General features: G+C 41.0%; 1 protein-coding gene across 3 annotated transcripts in view; it reads right to left on the bottom strand.

Moving 5' to 3' along the window:
* RAB27A (RAB27A, member RAS oncogene family) overlaps window positions 1–21,908 on the bottom strand; it is a 70,175-nt gene that overhangs the window by 36,978 nt on the left and 11,289 nt on the right. For 2 of the 3 annotated variants that reach the window (XM_081086568.1, XM_081086567.1), the window contains exon 2: window positions 16,886–17,003. The exons of the other annotated variant lie outside the window; for it this stretch is intronic. The gene's annotated coding sequence lies outside the window, so the exon portion shown is untranslated. The remainder of the gene's footprint in view (window positions 1–16,885; window positions 17,004–21,908) is intronic. 3 annotated transcript variants of the gene reach the window in all.

The following is a 21,908-nucleotide window of genomic DNA, read 5'->3' as shown; positions in this document are numbered from 1 at the left end:
ACAAATATTTATTGCAAATATTTATTGAATGCCTATTCTGGTGCTTGGTGCCAGAGTACAATAGGGAGCCAATATTCACTACGGAAAATGCATTTTCTTGCCCTGGCCGGTGTCGCTCAGTTAGCTGGGCTTCATCCTATGCACAGAAAGCTAGCCAGTTCAATTCCCAGTCAGGGTACATACTCAGGTGGTGGGTTCGATCCCCGGTCAGGGTGCATACAGGAGATAGTCAGTCAATGTTTCTTCCTCACATCGATGTTTCTATCTCTCTCCCTCCCTCTCCCTTCCTCTCTCTCTCAAAAGTCAATAAAAACAAATTTTTAAAAAAGATTTTTTTAAAAAAAATAATTCATTTTCTTATTTCTTCCCTACTGTAGACCTTACACTTTTAGCCATGCCCCGATCTAAGTTCTCCTGATGACTACACCTGCTTCTTTGCATTTTCAAAGAAGCCAATTTTTATGAACGTGTTAATCTTCCCTCATACATATAGTACAGCATAACATCAAAATTCACATCACCATGTAGTTTTCCCCTGCAGACACACGCACACGCCTCATTTTTGGCATTCATGTGAAGATACAAAGGGAATAAAAATGTAAAGCTCAATGGAGAATAAAGAGCAAGTTTTGAAAAGAGAAAATGAGGTATATTATAAAGAATATTTTACTGGAAAATATTTTCAATTTGTGAGAATGGTTATAAAATATTACAATGTCCATAGTTCATGGACTTCAATTGTCCTCACCTGATTTCTGTGTAGAAATAGGCACATGTGAATATAGCTATTACTTTTCAAATAACAGCATGTAACAGCATTTTTGAGAACTATATTGCCATATATTCTTTCAAACACTTTAATGTCCCCTTATCCAGGGGTGCAGTTAGAGAAAACATTTCACATACCAATGATCTGCATAGAACTAGAAAGTCTATCCGTGTTTTTTAATTTTAATGTTAAGAAGCAGTAGGCTTTTCTTGGTTTCCTATGGCACCATTGTTGACCCATACCTGGCATTCTGGAGGACGCATATAATAGAGATAGCAGAAAGCAGGGAGAGAAGTCATACAGAGCAGCACAGGACAAAAGAGGCATTTTATAGCGTACCAACATATCAATAGAGGCAACTGTGTTTACCATTGCAATTCCTGTGCCCTGAAGTGAAACACATCTACTTTCACTACAAACACAAGATGTGTGCTGTCCCATAGTGGGGCTGTTCTTTCCGAAGAGGAGACAGCAATTGGAATCCAGCTCTTCTTTGTCTCCTTATTGAAAGATGAGTTTGAGCTGTTGAATTCAGAATATTTTATTGTAACTGCGTTAGACCGTCACCTGCAACCTGTGACTCATAAAGGCATTCCTCTCACGCAGAGTTTTGCAGTAATATCATAGGTCTGTCCTTAACAGAGAAAGGAGATGTTCATGGATAAAAACTGACAGGACCTAAGTTTGCATACCTTTTAGCCTAATATGTATAAATGTGCCTGTGACATAGGAATATTCCACTTCCCCATTTAAGCAAAGTGAAAAGACTAAGTTCTAGTAGATGGTGATATTCCAACACAACAAGTTATGCAGAGAACAAATAAATGATCTGTAAATACTGTTGAGTTAAATGTACATTTCCAAATGTATCCTCAGACATTTGCAAATTCTTCATAAGTATTAAAGAGAACAGACCAGGATAAAGAAAAAATCAGCATTCGCAACCTTGAGTTGACCAACTATTTCTGAAATGTTACCATCACCTCAGTAGGTGGCCAACATAACCCAAAAAACAAATAGTACAAGCAACTATACATTAGGAAATAAGAGGCACTGGAATAATTCTTGAAAATATTCTTCTGGATGACCACTGTCAATGACTCAAATGAGATATTGGATCTTTTTAAAAAATTTATGGAGACCATTGATTCATTTACTCAAAAGATGTTATTTGCTGCCCAAGCCTCTTCTACAATCAGCATATGATTGTTTATAAGAATTTATGGAAAGTAAACTTACCAAAACATTGAATGTTATATTACTTACAGTTTGTAACAAGTACCTCCTGTTTTATAGACATAGGTAACAGGAAAAAGGGCGCACTATAGAACATGCCATTTACAAAATGCAGGCACTACAGTAGCAAAAGGCGTGGCTGTTTGTTTTGCTGAGTAATACCTCAAATAAGGTGGAAGCACCCCCATTATAGACACAACCATGTCCCTGCAATGGAAAGTCCAACCCATGGCCAAATGTTCCTCTAATGACACCATGAAGCAGGGACGTCTGTAAGAATTCAACAGAAGTATAAAGTCAATAAAGTCTACTCCCACTCAGTGGTTGTTCGTTGTGAGCACATAGAAGACAGTGATAACGGGTGTTGGGGTCAGGGTCTCCTAAATCCAAATAACAGGATACCACCACCGACCCATGTAAAATGAGCAGCAAAATGCCTAATGGAGATACATGTATCATACCTTTCTTATTATTACAATGGATTAAGGCTAAAACACTGATCATATGGCTTTAAGCCTGGTGTTTTTTCCTCTGTAGCTTAAAATCTCTGAGAATAAACTAAAAATATTTTCCAAAAGTGGAAGAGGAGGAGTGGCTGGTTAGCAGGGGGAATTCTGGTATTAACAAGCTCTGAAGAGGTCAAGTGGCGAGGTGGAGGCTATGTCAGAGTGCCACCAAACTCCCGGGCCTGAGACTCAAAGGTGGAACTATTGGGAGTGACAGTGCTGCTCCCACATCCAGGACTGTGAGGACAAGTAGCACTCAAAGGACTTGCTATTAGAACCTTCCAACGTTGAAAAACACAGAGCGCCTTTCCATTTTTGACCTAGAAATGGAGTCTGCCAAGCCTTGTCCTCCTAGAACACGGGACATGCATGAGAAGACCTTTGACCAGCACAGCCTGGCTCCCACTCGCATCTCAGCTGCCTCAAGTCTTTAATGTGCTGCAGTTCTGGAAAGGTGTCAACCTGTCCAGGAAACGCACCCAATCAAGAAGCAAACCACTTCACTTCGTGAAGGAGCAATGAGGCCTCTTTCAGTCCAAGAAAAATATTAGGAGGAAAAAAAAATTATGAATTAGAAGAAGCAAGAACTGTTGAGGATGACTGTCCAAATAATAAAAATAATAAATAAATATCCCTGAGTTGCAGTAACTGGGGAACAGAGGGACCCCTTTATCACTGCCTTTTTAAAAATATGAGAATATGAGTTGACAAGAGAAAAATTCTGAGATGTTCTACATTAAATTACAGCAGGCTAGAGAGTGAGAGAAAGAGACAAGAGTAATTAGTCCTGCCTAATGTGGATCAACAGTTAGCACGTTGGCCCCTGCACCGAAGGGTCGCAGGTTCAATTTCTGATCAAGGGCATGTGGGTTGTGGGTTCGCTCACCTAATGGACAAGGTCTAATCAGATAAACTTCCTATTGATTCTCAAGAACTCTTTCCTTGTTCCACCTATTCAGTATGCAGAAAATTAGACTGTTTGCATTTCTATCAGCAGCTGTTATAGAATGGGGTGTGCCTTGGGTTTACTTATGCAAAAGAAATGAGGAACTGGCAGCCATCCAGCCAATTTCTAAATCAGCCTGTCGGATCGCAGTTAGCTTTTTTGTTATTGTTGCTGATTGCTAATTTTCTTGCATTTTGTTCAGTAAATGTGATCTCCAGAATATCCAATTTTGTGAGTTAAGTTTAGTGAATGTCCCATGATTGTTATTGTTTTTTATGGGAATAAAAACTCTTATAGTCAAAGTAGTTACCTATGCGATTTAGACACCTCCAAATTATGCTGCTTTGCTAAGTTATTTGCTTCTGCCTTTAGTGCATATATGTTACTTGAAATGCTTATAAATGGGTCATTAATTGAAAAGGCTTAATTTGCACTAGCCTTTTCTCTTTTTCCTTCTTTTTTAAAAAAATTCAGAGTGGATTCACATGTCCATTCTTGTGAAAATATTTAAGAAAGTGCTGTGTCATTTACACTCACTAAATGACAGCAAGGTTCCGACACATCTGTTCAGCCCATGTTTGCTTTCATACTGTTAGGATAGTCAACTGAGCAATAAGGAATGAACACAATAGGTTGCATCATAACATTTTATCATGGATCACGGTAGAGATGATTTTATGTTGGGGAGCTTCTTGTTTGGCTTCTATAAATATGAGAGCTACTCTAAGTCCATAGCAAGTCAATGTTTTCATAGCCAGCTGGATGTTACTGTGTAGGGTCTCAGAAACCTGCATAATGCCATTGCAGCAAATCTTACTGCCTCACAAAACTGCTCTGGTTCAGCTGATTGCACACATCCTACAACACGTTTCTTTAAGTGAAATCTTACATGGCACTCCAACATACAAAATAAATGAAAGTAAAACCATCCTGATGAAAGGAATGAAGGTAAGATACACACACACACACACACACACACACACACGCACACCTCCAAGGCCTGTGGGCACAACAGAGACCTAACAAGAGCTCCATTGTACACATTTGGAAAACCAGTACACAAAGCTCTACATTCAACCTGGCTCTGAATCGGGTCATTTGCCTTCAACTTTGTACCCAAACACTTCCTGTCTACCTAAACACCTTAGATTGACAACTCATTTACAAGGTCTCTCAGGCTTTTTTATTCAGCAATTCCTAAAGGTGCCACCTCTCAGATCTCCCACACTTACCACAGTCTTAGGGCTCTTCTCATCTGGGAGGGAAATCTGAAATGTGTTGGGTGTTCCTGGTGAGAATTCCAAGAAGGGCAACCTGGAGTTTGGAAGAAGTCTATAGGACAGAATCTCGGGGACAATGATCATTGGGCACTCATGGGAAAGGAAGAGCTGGGGGTCTAGGGCTGAATAGCCCTGGGAAGATCTAGACCAAACTGGATGGAAGTAAACCAAGAGGCAGCACCACCCCTTAGGACAGGAAACTAGCATCCTTGAAAAAGTGAACTGTCAGAACAATATTTATAACCAGCAACATTGGTTATCATTTCCTGTATCTAAATGGACACACTGAGGCCATTAGAAAATATATCCAGCTCAGCTGGCATGGCCTAGTAGTTGAGCGTGGACCTATGAACCAGGAGGTCATGGTTCGATTCCTGGTCAAGGCACATGCCCAGGTTGTGGGCTTGATCCCCAGTAGGAGGCATGTAGGAGGCAGCCAATCAATGATTCTCATCATTTATGTTTCTCTCTCCCTCCCTCTCCCTTCCTCTCTGAAATCAATAAAAAGAAATTTTTTTTAAAAAGAAAAGATATCCAGATTAGTCTTGATGGACTAACCTATACTTAGGTGAAACCCTCAAAAGTCAAGATATTCTTTGAAGAACATAGCAAACTTAGAATAATTGAGAATACATTATTTTTTTTTGCTATGTTAGAAACCACTTTAGACTAAATTAAAGCACAGAATATCATAGAGAGGCACAAAATTTTTTTAATACCAATGATAGAAAAACAAAATTATCTCCACTAAGTTAATCTTTTTCTATGAATTCAGAAGAAATTGCTTCTATTGTATTTTATCCACAAAACCCCTTGAACCAGCTTATGACTATGTCATGAGCAATGGTTTACAGGCATACTTTGGAGATATTGTGAGTTTGGTTCTAGATTCACTATAAAGTGAATATTGCAATAAAGTGAGTCACACATTTTTTTTGGTTTCCCAGTGCCTATAAAAGTTATATTTACACTATATTATGGTCTACTTAGTGTGCAAATGTGTTGTCTATAAAATTTACACACCTTAATTAAAAATACTTTATTATTTAACTATGCTAATCATCACCTGAGCCTGCTGGAAAAATGATGCCAATAGACTTGCTTGACACAGAGTTGCCACAAACCTTCAATTTGGAAAAAAAAATTGAAATTTGTGAAGTGAAATAAAGTGAAGCTCAATAAAATGAGGTACGCTTGTATATAAAAGCTTTGCTATTTAAAACTCCTAGAAAGTTACAGGAAAGAAGAAGAGGGCATAGGGCAGATGGGAACAGAACAACCCTTCGTGTTGCCTATTGGAGCAGACAGCCTTATGTAAAGGTGGCATAGAACCAATTCCAGGACTCCAGGGGTTAAGTATAAATGGAGGCGCCAGACAGGTGGCCAAAGTTACATCAAAGTCAAACACAACAAATTAAGGAGAAGTTCAAAAAGGAGAGAGGTGGCTTATGGATTTGGAGGAGAATGTTCCAGGAAATCAGGAGGACAGCTTGCCATACAGACTGAAAGGACCCCTTACTTAGCTCAGCAGAAATAATAACTAGAAAAGGCCCAAGTAGTTGTCACTTCATCAAAAGTCAAAGAGATTCTCTTACCTTTGATAAAAACTAACTGGAACTTTAAGAAAACATAATCCGTGGGGAGTATCTATGGGAGGAGCCAGGGCTTATGGAAGTTCTCCTACTCTATGTAATTGTGAGAACCCTCTGTTTATAATAAAGCTCTATGGCTCTAACTTCGCCTTCCCTTAACTTCCTTTTCCTTTATATAAATACTCCTTCATCTTGGCACACAGAGAGTGCACATGGCTTGCCATGTCTGCAGGCACTGGGTTGCAACCCTTTCTTTTTCCAGAATAAATCGTTTAGGTAACGAAACACCGAGTTAATATTATTTTTCAGCTGACATCTAAGTCAGGGCAACTTACTCCATCCACTTGCTCTCCCCTCTCCTTTGCCCATTCAATCTCAGGCTCCCCCTAATTGCTCCAGCCAGGTTCCTTCTGCCTGGACAGATAGAAAGCCAAGCATCCAAGTTAGAACTTGGTCCTCCAGAGCCGTACCTTGTCTTTGTCATCAGCCAGACCTGAGATAAGGCAACTTTTTCTTCTCTGAATGCACTTCTGAGAAAGATATAGGAAGGCAGAAGGCTAAGAAGACTAAAGTGAGTGGGCAGTACGATCACTCAGAAAGAATCTAGAGGGGCCTGTTTAAAAAAAAATAAAAAAAGCAGTAAAGAAACTTCAATATAGATTTACTAACACAAAATAAAGATTATGTGCTCACAGAAAAAGCATGAATCAGCAAGAGAAGGAGCCAAGAGATAAAGAAAGTTACAGACAAGAGGAGCATAAAGCACAGGAAAAGAACACCATGAGATGTAAATATCCACGAGTTTATAAGACATTGATAAGCAACAACTTGGGGAATTTTGTTTTAGTGTTGGAAGGGAATTGAAGAAGCATGATATTAGAGAAGTTTTAATGCGGATGAAATCAGGGTCTATATACAAGAGAGGTGACTGCAAAGTACTGGAAAAGGTTTTATAAGCCACACACAAAAATCTATTGCATAATTCTATAATCATGGCTTCGGAAGTTCACTTTTTAAAGTATAAAGTTAATCTCCACATACCAACACTCTTAATTGCCTAAGTTTATAAGTTGAGTGTTTTGATCTCAGGAATTATCTTTCCATTTTAAAAAATGATGTTATCAATGTATCCTTTTTAAGTTAAACTTGCCCATATGTATTTATACATCACATGAAAACACAATTGGCATATAGCTATCAAGCAATGAAAATAAACTAAAACTTCTAACAATAAACCCCAATAATGTTAATCAATTTTCCCAGCAATGAAAAATAAACTTAAAAATTTATACATAAATATCCAAGAAAAGCTTTTACCTATTTACATGCTAGAGTCTACTGCAAAGAGCATAATAGAGAAAATCATTCTGCATAGAAATTACAAGTAGTCATTTGTGATCATCTCCATTAACTGCCGGTGCCTCTAAGCATCTGGGATACACATTCCTTTAGCTCCTCTAAAATATTTCTAAACTATGAACATTCTGACACAGGAAGGAGTAGATATTAAAGTTCTATTACTTCTAATCTAAAAGGTCTTGATCTTATGTTCTCTGGAGAGGACAGAAGCTCATAAAAGAACATGTGTACACGTCTACTATTAGGAAATTAGTTTCACATGCATTCTAGTAGAGAACTTCTACACTTTTGTCTGGATACAAAATGTTTATAAACTCAAGAGATATAGTGTGATTTTTCAAACCAAAATCTGAGACATGAGGTCTGCCAGTGGGTTTTTTGTAACCCTTTTGGGAAAAGGCAGAGTTGGAAATACAGTTTAGTTTCAAAGCATTAGAATTTCTACAGCCTCTCATTGGTTTATAGGGCAAACGCACAAGAACGGGTGAAATGGGGCAGCACCAGAAAACCCACGCAGCTGGTCATCACAACTCATCTCTGTGCACTGAGGACACATGTGATTATTTGGGTTCTCTTCACTTCTGACCACCAGGCTCAGCGCTGAGGCCCTCCTGATTCCATCGTAGAGAAAAGGGAAGGGAAGTTGTTTTCATGGAAACACCCTCACCTATTTATGCTCCTTTTCTCACAGCCTCAGTAATTAACAGAAGGATCACAAACTAAGCCAAATGCTTCTCTCCCCACTCTACTCGCACCCTGGAAACTCGTCTTTATAAGCCACATCCAACTCTGGATATTCCTTTAACCAGTTTCTTCTCAATAAGTCTGAGTGCTTTACCTGCTTAACGTTATGGGTATGATGCGAATTCTAAGTCCTCCTCTGCCATCTTATGAGTGTGTCTCATCTCCCCAGTAAACGTGCATGTTTCCTGAAGTCTGTCTACTTCTGTATTGCTTCACCAGTGGCTGACCGTAGGCCAGCTGTCACTCAACTGCTAATTGTGTCTACCATCTGGCTTTCTCTAACAACCTCTTCCTTCCTCTGGTTCCCTCTGTTCCCCGCTGATTTCATTCAGGAGTGACTCAAAAAATGTCTTGGAGCTCCGCTGATAGCTGCTCTTTTTTGGTAAATTAAATTATATTTGCATTCAATTCAGCAGTATTTAATAAGCAACTTTTACCTGCCCAGCACTGTGCTAGCAACTATGAATGGCAGTCACTCCCCTCACAAATTGGTAATTGGGATGAGGAAACAAAATGAGCTCCTTGTCAACAAAGGACAAGTAAGTCAAGATAATAAGGGAGAAAAATGTATGGCACACCACATAGACCACGCAGCACAGGACATCAAAAGTAAAATAGGGGTTTCTGGCCGGAGCGTCATCCTGATACGCCAAGGTTATGGGTTTGATCCCGGTCAGGGCACATAGAAGAGTCAACCAATGAATGCATCAATAAGTAGAACAACAAATCTCTTCATCTCTTCTCTTCTCTTCTCTTAGGTTAAATGGGCTTGAGGTCAGAAAACCTGCACTCTGCTTCTTACTTCCTAGCTGTGTGGCCTAGGGCCAGTCACCTCCCCTCTCCCAGACTGTTCCCTCAAAATGGCAATATTCCAATTAAAGATGATTGGAATTAAAGGATACATTGGGTGAATGCATTTATAAACTGTAAGCTGCTGGGTACATGCAAGATGGTGAAGATGATGGTTTTATAAGACAAGAGGACCCTCAGAGGTCAGAAAGAGGGAGCAGGAGCCAGGGCCTGAGCTGCGCACCTTCAAAGTCAGGAAGGGTTTAGCTGGATGGGGAGGAAGAGGAAAGAGAGCATGTTTGGTGCAAGAGCATGTTTTCACTTAAGTGTGACAAGTATTGAGAGCCCTGTTAACTACCTCACATGCTACACATGTCAGTGAGATGTCACTCTTCCCCTCAAAATTTAGTCAGAGAGACACAAGAGAAACGCACAATTTTGAATCATCCCTTGAGGAATGATGCTGAGGCAGTGTGGCAAGCTGAAGAGGGCTAGATGACAACCATCAGTGTGCGGCGTGCTAGTCCCAGCTCTGCCACCGTGTGTGTGAGCCAGCATGGGTCACCACCCCCTCCTGGCCTTTCTTTCTCAAATATGAAATAAGAGGTTTAAACTCAATGGTCTCTTCCCTGTACACTCTATGCCAGGGGTGGGCAAACTTTTTGACTCGAGGGCCACAATGGGTTCTTAAACTAGACCGGAGGGCCGGAACTAAAGCATGGATGGAGTGTTTGTGTGAACTAATATAAATTCAAAGTAAACATCATTACATAAAAGGGTACGGTCTTTTTTTTTTTTTTTTAGTTTTATTCATTTCAAACGGGCCGAATCCGGCCCGCGGGCTGTAGTTTGCCCACGGCTGCTCTATGCTGTATGATCCTAGGTTCGAAGTCCAAACTTTAGCCATGAGAAATTTAAATGGGGTCATGGTGGCAGCTGTCCCTTGTCCCCCCTCTTACTCCTTAAAGCCTAGAAAAGGGCAGCAGTGAAAATGAAACAAAGGAACCTGTGAGGCATTAATTTTAAAATAATATAATGCATCGCTGCCCTGGGGAGAAGATGGAGCCAAAAAAGAGAAAGAAACCGAGAGAAATGCCTGAAAACCATCCCCATTCCCTACGGTCCCACATTTATCTCTGTCCTTGGCAGTGAAAGGTCCAAAAAGAAGACCATGACTGTACAAAACACAGAAGAGGGAACACGAAAGACCCAGGCTCACAGCAGGATGTTCTCAGCTAAAGTAAATTACATAGGACATGATGGGCCGAACCTGCCGTTCCAATGAAATTTCATTTGCCAACATCATGCCTCTGTGGTAAGATATTTTATCTGGCAATAAGGAAGAGTGAAATGTCAGCGAAGACAACTGGCTGTCACTTTGGCTCCAACGCATTCTCTCCACGGGGGAGCCTTTATTAAGGCATCTACTCATTCAAAACTTGGACCTTGCCCATCGTTATACACCACCCAGCTGACCACATGTTAATGAAAACACATACTGCCCAGGAGTAATATCATCTCCCTTCAGCCTCTATCTCAGTCTCTCTCACTTGGCTTGAAATAGTTACCATTTTACCACAGATGTTACGAAATGACATTCCAAAACCTTCTCTAATTACTTAATGCCTGTGGGTTTTCAGAGGAGAATTAGCTTAACTAAGCCACATCCCCCCATGTTCTTACTCTCATTGAAAACACCACTGCTATATGTGTGGGTGTCTCCTGATGTATGCCAGCAAGAGTTTCTCCAGGAAATTGCTTCCCAACCTTCTTCGTGCTATTTATATGACAAAATGGGGCAAATGCTCATGATTGAGGGCAATGCCAGACCCAGTCCATCCACCCCGAGAGAAGAGGGGTTCAATAAATGTATCAACACAACGTCAGGGCACAGGCACACCACAGAGGCTATTGCTCTGGGTAGATAGTGTGAAATTCCTGGGGTACGAGTATATGAATGTTCAGTAATACAAGATAATGCCAAATTATTGTCCAATATACTTGTTTTATGCTCCCAACTTCACATCTTCGACAACATTTGGTGTTTGTTGTCAGACTTCTCAAAATGGTAACATATTGTGATCTAAATTAGCATTTCTCTGATTGTTAATATGGTTGAGCATCTGTTTTTAATTTGTTGGCCATTCAGGTTCTGTTTATAGAAAAGCACATTGATATTCTTTCCCTGTTTTTCTATTGGGTTGTCTTGTCTTATGGACATGCAGGAGGGAGTTCTTCCTACATTCCTGATGCTAGTCCTTTGTCAGTTATAGATGTTGTAAATATCTTCTTCCTGTTTGTGGTTTGTCTTCTCACTTTTTAAATTGCTCAATCTTCAAGTAGTCTAATCTAGCTATCTTTTCTTTGATAGTTGTTTCTGATAATATCCTGTCGAAGAAATCTTTCCTTATCTAAAGAGATAAAAATATTCTTCTACATCATTTCCTAAAGGTTCTGCCTTTTACATTTAAGTCTTTGGTCCATTGGTAATTTATTAAGGCATATGAAGGGGTTCACTTTCATTGTTTCTCCCTGAAGGATACCTGTCATAGTACCATTTATTGAAAAAAATTCAACATATATGGTCAGATCTGTTTTAGGATTCTCTCTTCTGTCCCTTTGGTCATTTTCACTACCCCTGGGCCAATGTCACAAGGCCTTAATTACCATGACTTTACAATTCAACTTTATGTCTGGGAGGACTAGTCCCCTCCACTGTACTATGGACATTCTTGACCTTTCACACTTCCATCTAAGTTCCACATAAATTAAATCTATAGATGAAATTTAGAACACTGACATATTCATAATATTGACCCTACCTATCTGTGTCCATGTATTTATGTCTTTTAAATGCCTTTAAAACTGTTGTCAATAAATTCCCTTCATAAAGATCTTTCACATCGTTAGACTGTTGTTACTTGATATTTGTGTCACTATTATGAGTAATATCATACATATCTTCTATTTATTACTTAGCCATACAAATGCTAATGCTTTGTTAGCTAAAAATAGTACATTTTGTTTATCCTTTTTTACTCTCTGCCAAAAGCCAATTCTAGCATGTCATAATTGCAAGAGTTTCATCAAAAGGTTGATGGAACTTGGAGACTCAACAAGGGCTGAGTCACATATGTTGTCACCTGTTGGGAATGGCTGAAGGCATTTCCCCAAACCTGAAAAGGGATGATTGCTTGCTGCCAGACAGCTCATGGCATCTTAATCTACATGTTATTGCCTCCTACTGGCCAAACACCTGAACAGCCATAGGCTAATTCCCCCATTCTGACAATGCCTCTGTATACGAAACCCTACCCCTTTGAAGTGTATCTCTCTGCCTCACCTCAGGACAATTTGTGTTAATAAAAAGCATGGGGTCTCTCAGACGAGGAGATCTTAGTTCCTTTTAGCTAAGCTCCTCTGACCCCCATATGCCTTTCAAAATTATGCTTCGTCTCTGGACTCTTTAAGTTACACACAGCCTTCTCCAGATTGCTGAACCCTTCTTAATGCTGGAACAAGAACTCCAGCATTAATGGCGCCCGAACTGGGACTTCCTGAACCCTGGCAGCACCAATATTAATGGCGCCCAAACAGGGACTTCCTGAACCCTGGCAGATGCTGAGAAACATTCACCAATATTAATGGCGTCACGAACAGGACTTCCTGAACCCTGGCAGATGCTGAGAAACATTCACCAATATTAATGGCGTCACGAACAGGACTTCCTGAAACCTGGCAGCACCAATAACTCTCTATGCCTTTTATTTTTATTTCCTGTTTTACTGTGCTAGTTATGACCAACAAAAGTATTGAACAGACAGTTCACAGGATGATGTGGTAAAGGGCTGCACATCATATGTCAAATAAGCATTATCCTTTAAAGGGAATAGACACTATCAACAAAATGGTCATTGATGCCAATCCGATAAAAGGTGTAACTGATTTTTGATGGAAGTAAGGGCTGCCAGGCATAAAAGTATAGGCCAAGCTTAGAGCCATGAGAAAGGAGCAAGTACTGGCGTGACTGACTGGGAGGATAGGAGAGCATTCATACTTCCAAAGGAATAAGACAGAAAAAGGTAATGATGGATTTAGGGGACATGGGCAGATGGATGTGGCTAATGGGTGCATGAGGAGAGAAGAGGATGTGTCCAAACAGAGGCTGAAAGATGGGAGTTTGGGACCTAGGCCTGTAAGGACTCCTATATGGCCCTAACATGTTTCCATTTCCTCTGGGCAATGGAAACCACTGCAGGCTTTTGTGAAGGAGAGGGACACAAGGTCTGTGCCTTACAATGATGTCTCTGGCAGCCACGTGGAGACTGGGAATACACAGAGGACCAGGCGAATGGGGAATGATGGTGAGTGACTTGTGTCATTAATGGTGAGGATAGAGAGGAAGGGATTAATTCAAGATATATTTAGGAGGAAGAAAAATCAGTATAACTTCTTAACTGACTGGAATAGGCATTAAAGATAACCAAAACTTTTAGCTTGATAACTGAATGAACAGTATTATCATTAAGAGGAAAAGATGGTTTGAGATGATTATAACTAACATGTATTGAGTACTTTTCTAAGCCCTTTTAAATACTAATTTAATCCTCACAACAACCCAATGAGCTAATTTACAGATGAAAAAAACGGATGCACAGGAAGGTTAAGTAAGTTCTCCAAGGTCACACAGCCAGTAAAAAGCAGAGCCAAAATCTGAACCCAGATACACTCTCAAATACGTTATACTCTCTGGGACACGTCCAACTAAATGTCCCTCATGTCTGAGGGACATCCAGGGAGTTGTGTTTAATTGACATTTGGAAAACTGAACTCGGGCACAAAAGAAAAATAAGGGTTAACAATATGGATTTTAGAGTCATCAACATGGTTGATTTCTTGAGGCCAAGGGAGTGATAACAAAGATATTTAGAGTGAAGAGAGAGCCAAAATATCAGGATCAGTAAGAGAGATCCGAAAAGGACACTGGGAAGGAGATTTTTTAAATAATAGTCCACAAGCTGGTCAGTCACCACAGCACAGAGGTACGAGCTTAAAACAGTCTGGCCTTTCTCTTTCTTGTGAAACAGCGGATCCATTCAATATTGCTGAATGGTGAATCTAGCATTCATGCCTAAAGGATCCCCTCGCAAACTACATCAGGGAGAAGACGTGCCTATTAACGCATGGAATGGGGAAAACAAACAAAAAATCAATGCCCTCAGCTCCTGGATGATTTGCATCTGTGTTTGTGCAAAGTGGCTCCTATCTCCAGAGGCTGCAACAATGCAAACTCCTCTCTCAAGCAGCACCCTCATCTCATTCATTACCTCCCACCCTCCAATCCCCACCGATCCAGCCTCTGCTCCACCAGAGGGCAGGGACCTCGCCGGGACCTCACCGGGACCTCGCCAGGACCCAGCCGCACCAGAAACGTAGAAGAAACAGGAAGCTGTCCTATTGCAAAGACAGCACAGAAGAATGATAGCTTCTGCAAAAATCAGCTTTTGTTTCGAATGGGCATATTACATGACTTGTCAGCTATCACATATGCTATAGCCTGAACTCTAGCTCTAAATCAACCAAGTGCAAAGGGAAGAAGAAAGAAATAATAATAGCAAAAGATGGGCAGATATTTGAGGAAACTTTAATCCTAAAAAGGGAAAACAGAAACCAAGGGAAGTGGTGAGCATTTCCTCTCTGAGCACTCAGGTACTGAGGGTCTATGGAGGGCAGAGGCTGAAACAGCAGTAGAGTTGCTGAGACCAGCTCACATGCACAGGTCCTGGTTGCCATGGTGCCACCGGCTAGCTGGCAAGTTTCATCAACATTCTCTTCTGCCACAGCTTCTGTCTTGTGGGCAGCAGCAGGAAAGAAGAAAAAATGTTTATATTCTAATGGCTGCTCGGTCACTGAATACTATGTCTTGGAAGAACAAGGAGAAAATGTAAGAGACAGAGAAAACAACCAAGATAAGATTAAATCCCTTTGGAATGTTTTAAATCCAATCTGGACATTCTATGGATGAACCTCCCTCGTGAATAAACATTCCTCCCTAAAGCTTTTTTTTTTTGGGGGGGGGGGGGCGGTACCTATAATCCAAGAATCTTGACAGAGAATGTCAGCTTTTTATCAAGGCTCTTTTCCACAGTGATTTCTGAATAGATGAAAAGCATGAACGTGTGGCAAAGAAAACAAAGTGAGGTACTGGTCAGCACGCCACAGTGGAAGACAGGACACTGCCTTTGCTCTGACACTAATCAGCCAAATGACATTAGCACTTCCAAATCTCAATTCTTCATCTGTGAAATGGGGAGGTTCTACTAGATGAATGTAAGGGTCCTCCCACCCTCCTAGCCTATGTGGAGGGTACTCAGGAGTGAGAGAGCCCTTCCAGGTGCCTCTCAAAGAGTATTAGGCTGCTCACGTGCCAGGACTCTGATTGTGGCCAGGGACACCTGGCTGTGAAAGTGACCACAACTCAACAGAAAAGATAAGTAAACACATACACAGGAAATTACACCCATATATTTAATTAAACCAGCGTTAGTGGGCAGAGGCCATGTCTCATTCATCTTCACACACTCAACATCCAGCACAGTCTCTAGGCACTTGGCTAACAAATGATGATTGAATGCACTTGCAGGCACATTTTTAAAATATGATATTATGAAACCTGTTCAACTGTGAGTTGAACTGTGTTGCCCCAAAATTCATACATTTAAGTCCTAACTCCTAGTACTTCAGAATGTGACCTTACTTGAACATAGGGCCTTTAGGGAGATCATCAAGCGGGTGGACCCTAACCCAATCTGTCTAGTGTTCTTAGAAGAAGAAATCTGGACACAGACATGCATAATCAGAAGATGACAGGAAGGGACTCAGGGAGAAGACGGTCATCAACAAGCCAAGGAGAAAGGCCTCAGAAGGCGCCAGCCCAGCCGACACCTTGCTCTCAGACTCCTGGCTTCCAGAACTGAGATGATAAATGTCTGTTGTTGAAGCCACCCAGTTTGTAGTACTTTGTTTTGGCAGCCCTAGCAAACAAGTGGTACAAATCCAAAAGTAATAAAATGTGCTTCAAAGTCATCACCCAGATCTTTCATTACTGCATACTAATTAACCCCCCCCCCCCCCCCCCGCAAATCTATGGACTTTTCCTTACATAACCACAATGCTATTACCAAACCTAACAAGATTAAGGCAAATTTAATTCATAGGAAAGATACACCTTATAAAATACAACTTACACCAAAACACATACTTAACATAAAAGCTATTGACAATATTAAAAACAAAATCCCAATAAGTTTGAATTTTTGTGAATAAAATCCTCAGAGGATGAACAAGACTCTGAGGACAACTTAATTCCTTAGTCAGCTCTCCTAATCAACATACTATCTGAGAATAAAAACCTGTTACTTTATTAAAGTACAGAAAAGAAAGGAGAAACGCAGTCAGTATTCATACCCCCTCTCTGGTAATTGCAAATGCACTTTTCTCAAACTAAACTCAAGAAATTTAGCAGACATCTTAAAGTCTTTGATTAAAAAAAAAAAAACAACTAATATGTGCAGTGGTATATGTTAAATTGCACACACTTTAAGTGCCTGAAAATGACATGGCAGAACTCAAAGACTTAAAAAAAAGAAAAATGTAAAACATACCTTGCCAAAGTATAAATCCTCAGTTGTTTTTCTAAGACTTTAGAGACTGGAGTTCCCAACACTTCAACAATTAGACAACTTCCAATCACATGTCCTCTTCAAAACGCTGACTTTTTATCTAATACAAAGAGAAATGTTAAAGTCAGAATCGCCTACTTACAAAACTTTTTCAAAAGAGTCTTTTGAAAAGCAGTTTGCTCCATCAACTTTCAAAACCAGGCATCTCTGTAAAACCCACAACCCAGCTAATTAGCCTCAGCTGTTCGTCATATGGTCTGCAGACCAGTCAAGTGATTTTACCCTTTCAAGCTTTCTAAAACCTGATTTGACTGGCCTCTTCGACAGAAGGCGGCTTCTTGTGTTAAAGACTAGTCTGTACTTCAACTCGTTCTCTTCCCCCAATCAAAAAAGTTAAACATTTGTTTTCTTGAGAAAACATCTTTAAAAGTGTCTTGTTCTCGGGCCCCTCCAAGGAATAAAGGAGACGCATGGAAGTGGTGGAGGGAATGGGGCTAAGATGACTTACTAGAACTCTTGCTTCTCGCCTCCAGACCCGGAAGTAAAATTATCTGCCGGGAGGTCCACCCAGATATCTTCCTGGCATCTCAAATTCAACTTGCCTCCTTTGCCCTTCTCCCCAGGCCCTGCTTCAGACCCACTTCTCTCTGTGTGTTGAGTAACACAGTCCCAACAAGCCCAGCCAGAAATCGGATGGTCCTCACTGACTCCTCCTGTTCTTCCCCGCCCCCTTCCAATTGGCCACCACATTGAAGGGATCTTTCCTTCTCTCGCCTTTATTCCAAACTTTTATTTCCCATCTGCTGGCTACCATTAACCATGTATTTGTTTTTCTGGCCCTCATCCTAGCCCCATCACTGACGCATCCTCCACATCGCACCCAAAGGGATCTTTCCAGAAGACAAACGGGGGCCCGTCACTGTCCTCTGTAGAACCTGCCAATGGCCCCCACAACCTCCACAATGGAACCCTACTCCTTAGGCTTATGCCTTCAGTGTCTCTTACTACTCCCTGCCTCCTGCCTCCAGCCGCCAGGACTGTATGTAATTCTCTAAACCAGTGGTTTTCAAAATGTGAAATCAGCATCATCCGCATCACCTGGGAAACTGTGTAAAATGCACATTTTGGGGCCCACCTCAGGCCTACCGAATCAGAAATCCCAAGGATGGGGCAGCAGTCTGTGTTTGAACGAGCCAGACAGGTGACGCTGATACACGCTGAACTGAGCCTCTGGCCTGGATCCACCGAGCTCTGTTCCCAGGGACGTGTCCTTTGGCTCCTCCCTCTAAGGAGCCATGCTGAGTGGGATGCCTTTTCTCCATACTTTTTCCTCAAACTGGTCAACCCTGTCTAACTAACGGACTTATTCCTGGTTGGTTGGTGAATATCTGGAACTCAGGAATTGTGTCTTAATAGATGCACTCATTCCACAATCATTTATTGAACACTTACCTGTCACTGAGATAGATGCCGGACATAAAAAATTAGTGACTATAGCCTTTGCCACTAGAAGCCACTATGACGTTAGCAGCTCAAAGTGTCACAGAAGACTCTACCTGCCCAATTTCCAAAATCCCATCACCAACTGAAAGAACTGTGGGGAACTAACAAAGTGAACGTAACCAGTCTGACATCTTTCATGGTAACAGAATTTTTGGTTCACATCTGATGCCAACTCAGATGTATAGACTCAGATGTATAAAGGGGAAAGGGTGCATTTTCATGAAAACTTATGTACTATTCTTTATTATCTCACAGCAACCTTCGACTTTGAAGAATAATTTAGTAGAAGAATGTAGCAAGATTTTTATTTTTTTAAAATATATTTTGATGGATTTCAGAGAGGAAGGGAGAGGGAGAGATTGAAACATCAATGATGAGAGAGAATCACTGGTTGGCTGCCTCCTGCATGTCCCTCAATGAGGATCAAGCCCATAAACCGTGACCTCCTGATTCATGGGTTGACACTCAACCACTGAGCCACACTAGTGTGGCTATAGCAAGATTTTTAAATCCCAGATTAAAATTCATCAGAGTTAGCTTAGTCTAATTACAGAAGTTGAATAAAGTTTCATATTAGCACTTCTCAGCTTTCAGCTTGCATAGGACTCTCCTAGGGATTTTGATAAAATCCTAATTATGATTCAATAGGAATCTGCATGTCTAACAAGCACTCAGGTGATGCCCAGGTAATACTAATGCACCCAGTCCTAGAGCTACACTTTGAGTAGCAGGTAAAATATAGACAACCCCATTTTCCGGAGAACTATCGGTCTATCCAGCAGAGCAACAAAACCTTTTTTGACCCCTCTGCATGGAAAGCTTTCTAAAATGTCTTTCAGACTTCAGGATAAAGGTGACATCTGAAACACACACATTTAGTTCTGCCGCCTTCCCAAACCTCACTAATATAACAATAAAGGAATTGTACTTAGACATAAACTCACAAGGACAAAGCGAGTGGAAATAACAACATTAAAATATTGGAAGCTAGAAAGTATAGGGTGTCCCAAAATTCACGTAAGATTTGCAATTCAATTCACTTGCAAATCCTGCATGAATTTTGGGACACCCTATAGATGGACATGAGGTAACCGATTAGCAGACCAGGAAAGGTGACTCATCTGCCAGGAGGGAAGGCCAAGAAGCAACTCATCACAGAATCTCCAGAAAGGCCCAGGCCTTTGGAGCTGAACATCCCTGGAGGTGGGGGGAGGGTAAAGTTACTGCTGAAAGTGGTGGAAGTCTGCTTAGGTCCCAGCCTTGTGACTCCTCCAGCTCTGGCAGAAGTCGAAGGTTTATTCTCTGGAGAGAGTAAAACTCTGAGGGTCAAACTGTTGGAGGCTCTCGGAGGCATACCAACTCCAGTGGGGACAGAGGGAGGCAGTGTGAAGTTACATAGTGAATATTGAGATCCCCCCCGCCACCACCACCCACCCATGCAAAGACTTCCAGAATGAAGGCATTCTCCACCGACCATGTTCAAATGTTCTTCTCTGGACAATCTGCCTAACCCAGGAGGGAAGGCCTAAAGATAAAAGGAGCCAAGAACATACTGATCTAACTAAAACTAGGATGTGCTGTGGATGAAGGAGGGGATGGGAATGGTACACAAGTGTAATAGAGGTAGGTAGAGAACAAGCTAAAATTCTCTTCTTCCACAGTACAATGTCAATAGGTAATGCCTAAAACTGAAAATAATCAACCATACAAATATAAGTATGTCCTTTAGAGACAGAGGCTGCAACTACCAGCAAGAGTCAACTAGCTGTAAGAATTGAAAGCGGAGGACTCTCCACAGCAGGAAATGAGCTGGGGGAGGGGACTCTGATGTTTTTTTTGCAACCGGCTTTGTAGAGCTATGTCCATGTGTAATCTTGATTTAAAAAAAAAAATGTTTAATTAATACAAAAGAAAATGAATGCCCGTACTTTAATATTTTTTGTTCTCAGCTGATTTGGGACATCACAATAAACATCACGAACTTGCTGTGCTCAGGGTCTAGGACAGACCCCCACTGAAGCGGGATGTTGAGGACCAGGCTCTGGAAACAGGCTGTCTGGCTTTGAATCTCAGCTATGCCACTCGCTGACGGTGTGACCTTCAGCAGGTTACCTAACCTGCCTGTGCCTCAGTTTCCTCATCTGGGGAGCGGATAATAACAGGATCATCTCGTAATAATTTAGTATTTAATTAAATGTAATAATCTAATACCTATAAAGTACTTAGTGTTTGGCACTAATAAATAGTAAATGTTCAATAATAGTTGTTCGTGTTGAGGTATGTTTGCCCCTGTAATGAATGCCTCCTGACCTCTGTACTGATTGTGTTTTTATTGGTTTATTTCATTTTCCCTGGCCACGCCTTTTCTAGAATCACCCATTCCCCCTTCCAATGTGCAAGTTTCTTTTTAAAAAATATATTTGTGTTGATTTCGGAGAGGAAGGGGGAGACAGAAACATCAATGATGAGAGAGAACCATCGATCTCTCCTGCCTTCTGCATGCCTCGACGAGGGATCGAGCCTGTGACCTCCTGGTTCATAGGTTGACACTCTGCCACTGAGCAACACAAGCCAGGCCAATGTGCAGTTTCTAATTGACAAGATACCTGGAAACCAAATGATCAAGCTTACTAGAACTGTGTATAAAGTGTACAAAATGGAGGAAAATATGAGGCTGATCGGCAAGTTTCAATATAGGAGCCATCTGTCTGACTGTGCAGAACCCATTGGGTTTACTTCCTAACTGTCAACTGTGGGTCAGCAGCTGGGAGACCCTCAGGGTAACCAACCATCCCAGGTTACCCAGGACAAGCTGACGGAGTTTCAGCCCTGCAAGTCCTGAGTCCCTGGAAACCCCAGCGCTGGGCAAGTCCCTTCATCCTTTTGAGCCTGTTTCATCATCTATAAAATGAAGGCTAATATCTACTTGGAAAGTCTGTTGAGGATTAAATGAGAGGATTTTGTATAATACCTGACATATTATAGTAAGCTCTAAGTAAATGGTAGCTCTAGCTACTATCCTGTTATTATCAACTCTAACATCAGTAGCAAACAAAGTATTATTAGAAACCTAAGCTGTACCTTGGTTATTTTCTTACCGGCAAGCTGAAATGCTCTTGTGAATTGTTTTCCACTCTTGTCCTACACAATTTGTTCAGGAACCAAGACATATTAAAGGACCCTAATATTTCAACATTTCTGACTTCTGCACTGGGCAAAGGCCAGGTGGCCACCATCTTCTGATACACATTTTCTCTTTCACACAACCTAAGTCTTAAGAGTATTTATGTCAGTAGCTGCTTCTGAGCTTCCAGACAGAAATCAGTATGCCACTTCACGAAGGACATCAGGTATCAGACCTGAAATTGTTTTTTTAAAGTTGCACATACTTTTTGCCTTCATAATGGCACCAAATCATTGTCTCCTAGTGGACTGATAACTCACTCACTAAATATGTCAATTCTACCCCTAAAAAATAAAGGCTCTTATCAAACAGATGAAA

The sequence above is a fragment of the Myotis nattereri genome (genome assembly GCF_964212035.1).
Source record: "Myotis nattereri genome assembly, chromosome: 1".
NCBI classification, from domain to species: domain Eukaryota; kingdom Metazoa; phylum Chordata; class Mammalia; order Chiroptera; family Vespertilionidae; genus Myotis; species Myotis nattereri.
The sequence above is the reverse complement of the archived record's forward strand: the minus strand, read 5'-3'. Positions and strand labels throughout refer to the sequence as shown.